The 3550-nt window shown below is 45.0% G+C and overlaps 2 non-coding genes across 2 annotated transcripts; both read left to right on the top strand.

Moving 5' to 3' along the window:
* The first annotated feature begins 686 nt into the window (after nucleotides 1–686).
* On the top strand, nucleotides 687–760 carry TRNAN-GUU (transfer RNA asparagine (anticodon GUU)). The gene has a single exon. It is a non-coding gene; the product is annotated as a tRNA-Asn (tRNA).
* Nucleotides 761–1251: 491 nt separating this feature from the next.
* TRNAV-AAC (transfer RNA valine (anticodon AAC)) lies at nucleotides 1252–1324 on the top strand. The gene has a single exon. It is a non-coding gene; the product is annotated as a tRNA-Val (tRNA).
* The last annotated feature ends 2226 nt before the right edge of the window (nucleotides 1325–3550 follow it).

Below are 3550 nucleotides of genomic sequence, written 5' to 3'. Positions count from 1 at the left end.
GTTTACAAATGTGCATTTCCTTCAACATGCACTGAAGTGTGAGGTGTGATGAAGATATTTTTTGTTAGTGACTGCTGCCAGAACAGAATCAAAAGGCAGTAGTAATCCCTCCTCACTAATTAAATCAAGTGTCACTCAATTTCTTCAGTATATACTGCTTCTGACCTCTCTGGGGCTGGGTATGATAGAAGATACGTGACTGTCTACAAAGATCGTACAAGAGAATGAATGAAGTTGTTCAACCTGCAGCTCCCTGGCTCGTGCTAGTGCTGAATTCGTGCGTCAAAGCGGAAAGTCCTAGGCTGAAATAAGAGTTTGGAATCTCCACACTATCGAACGATCGACTCGTCTTATTTCCTGAAAGAAGGTAGCAAATTGGGGTGGGGCCGTCGGGCATCCGGGAAGCCTACGTGCGCCTGTACGTTTGAATGACCTAGTAAAGGCTCTTGGCGGCTCTTCAGTTTACTGTCTCTTATTGTTACGGAAGCAGCTTTCGTTGAGTTATTACTCAGTTTTTCTCTCCCACGCCTCAATCAACGAATCTCTTTTCTGTCCTCCGTAACACTTATTTTAGAAACGGATTCCACGAAAATTCACGAGCACATTTAAAAATAAAAGTAAAAACACCAAAAACCGCAGCCTAGAAACCATTAGTACCTTCCTGGCAGAAAGTTTCTACCAGCGGAGTCTCTGTGGCGCAATCGGTTAGCGCGTTCGGCTGTTAACCGAAAGGTTGGTGGTTCGAGCCCACCCAGGGACGATATTGATTTTTAAAATTACTTTAATTTTTTCAGTCATTACAAATCCTTGATAAAATTGTTTTAAAAGCCTGATCTAACCTTCTGATGTAATTGCAGGGTCTGTAAAAGAAGGTGCTTTCCTTTTAGTTAAGGAAATACATTCTGGTCTCCATTTCTATCAAGTTGCATGTGACAAAACGAGTGTACAGGAAGAGCTCCTGCGGTTTTTTTTAACGTGTTGTGAAATATGGGAACGGAACTTGCAGGTCGTAAGCGAAATTTATGTACTGTCAGGTAGATTGGCAAAACTAAATTTTATTCCCAGTACACTTGTGCTGCTGCTAGTTTTCCCTATTATTATCTTAGTATGCAGACGTTAACTGAGAAGTTTCTGTTTATAGTGCAAAGAGGTGGATTTTATTCTGCAGAGCTCCAAACTTCAAAGAGGAAACGTACCGGAGCATGAAGCTGTTTTATAAGGAGATTATTTAAAAGCTTCTTTACACATCACGTTTCCGTAGTGTAGTGGTTATCACGTTCGCCTAACACGCGAAAGGTCCCCGGTTCGAAACCGGGCGGAAACACAAATGCTTTCTTTTTAAACGTGCTGTTAAGACTCATTTTTAGGACAAACATGAGTCAGGCTTCTGCTTTGTACACTACAAGTCAAACTCATTTGCTACAGTGTAAACAGATTGGGACATCCTTTGAATTTCTGTTCTAGAGCCCCATCCCTTGGCACAGTTCAGTCGGCTCTGCAAACTAAACCACCCTGATTTTAATTTATACAGATTTTAAATTAGCTAAGGAGCTGGGAACAGCGGTGCTCTTTGAACCAGTCTTCTGGGACAAAGTCTGGTCTTCAGCAAGGGGAGGGGGCCTCCAAGTGCCCTGGGGCTTCTCTGCAGCCTCCTGCCACACCAGTGCCAATCTCTTTTTTGTGTGCCATGTGCACCCAGCACGGCCAGGGGTGGGGTGGCAGCTAGGCCAATGGCCAAGGTTTGAGCAAGCGAGCCACTTCTGCGAAACGGGCTTCAGACACTCGCAACTCATACCAAGTGGAAGTGGCTCACCTGCTCAGGCCTCTGGCTAGGCCCAGGCCGGGACCATTGGCATAGCTGCCACCACGGAGACCTGTTCAGCTGCGGCTCTCAGCACCCACCCATGTACATGGCCCATAAAAAAGGAAATTGGTGCAGCAGGGTGGACACTGTGGAGGACTGCAGGGAGCCCCCCCCGGATATTTGGAGGCCCCCAGGGATAGGAGAGTGCTGGGCATGCCACACACAACATGCAGGTCAGTGGGTAGCGCTGCCTTCAAGTTTTTTGTTTTTTTAAAAAAGTTTCCAGCTTTCCCTAAAGTGGGGAGCAGGGAGAAGGGGGCCTCCAAAGCCCTTTAGGTCCAGGCTCGTAAAACACCTGGATGCGCCACTAGCTGGGAAAGCAAGTTGGGCTTAAGCGGCTGTTTTAGGATGGTTATTGTATTCCAGCGAGTAATCTTTTATGTTTTGTTGTTGAGAAGTTTGTCCCAGTGGCGATCCTGTGGAGTCAGAAAAGAGAAGGGAGGGAAAGGAGAAGGAGGAAATTGAGTTGTTTCTGAATAAACCTTTAGTTAAATCTACATAAGATTTCTTTGGGTCTTTGAGGGAAGCAGGTATAAAATACTTATGAGCATAGTGCACGCTTCTTGAACTGTAATTTTGCAACGAGTCACCAGAATTCACACTTTGCATCCACATAAAAAACTCTCACAAGATGTTTAGATACAGCTGCGTGTAAATCCATCCGTTAGATAAGCACAGGCCGCAACAGGATTTTTACCCCCTGCCTCTCTGAGAAAGTGAACAGCTCCAGCGCACGGAAATAGGATCTTTATTTGGAGTGACAGACCATAATGGGAAAGTCAGAGCTGCCTGGGCATATGCCTGCAATAATTTACTCCTGAATTGGTATGATTGGTTCTTGTTGAGGACTTGCCACCTAAGCAATCTTAAAATGTTGTAGTTAGTAGCATCTGTAGCTGAAAAGCTATGACTATCATCTGTGGCCTGAGTTGTGATCACTCTGTTACTAATTATTTGTACATCAATGCATAGTGCTATTAAGGGAATCACACAGGTCCAGAAACTTGATTGCCAGTCTTGCTCAACTTGTTTTGAATTACACAAGAACAGCCCTGCTGGATCAGGCCCAAGGCCTCCTGTGTCACACAGTGGCCCACCAGATGCCTCCGAGAAGCCCACAGGCAATAGGTGAGGGCACACCCTCTCTCTTGCCATCGCTCCCCTGCAACTGGTATTTAGAGGCATCTTGCCTTTGAAGCTGGAGTTAGCCTATAGCCACCAGACTAGTAGCCATTGATAGACCTGTCCTCCATGAATTTGTCTAAGCCCCTTTTAAAGCCATCCAAGCTAGTGGCCATCACCAAATCCCATGACAGAGAATTCTGTATATTAATTATGTGTGGTGTGAAAAAGTACTTCCTTTTGTTGGTCCTAAATTTCCTGGCATTAAGTTTCATAGGATGACCCTGGTTTTACAAGAGGGGTTTACCATTACTTCCTCCCGCCCAGTTTGAGATGACGCCTTTCAGCATCTTCCTATATCGCTGCTGCCCAATATAGTAGCAGTGGGGATTCAAACCAGCAACCTTCTGCTTGTTAGTTAAGCATTTCCCCACTTAAGGTGTCTCCTAGTTTATTTCATTTTAAAAAGTTATTTATTTCCTACATTTTATATCCCTCTCTTTTCTCCAAGGTTAGGTTTCTCCTCACAACAACCCTGTGAAGTAGGTTAGGCTGAGTGAGAGG

This window comes from Hemicordylus capensis, chromosome 3 (genome assembly GCF_027244095.1).
Source record: "Hemicordylus capensis ecotype Gifberg chromosome 3, rHemCap1.1.pri, whole genome shotgun sequence".
NCBI classification, from domain to species: Eukaryota; Metazoa; Chordata; class Lepidosauria; order Squamata; family Cordylidae; genus Hemicordylus; species Hemicordylus capensis.
The sequence above is the reverse complement of the archived record's forward strand: the minus strand, read 5'-3'. Positions and strand labels throughout refer to the sequence as shown.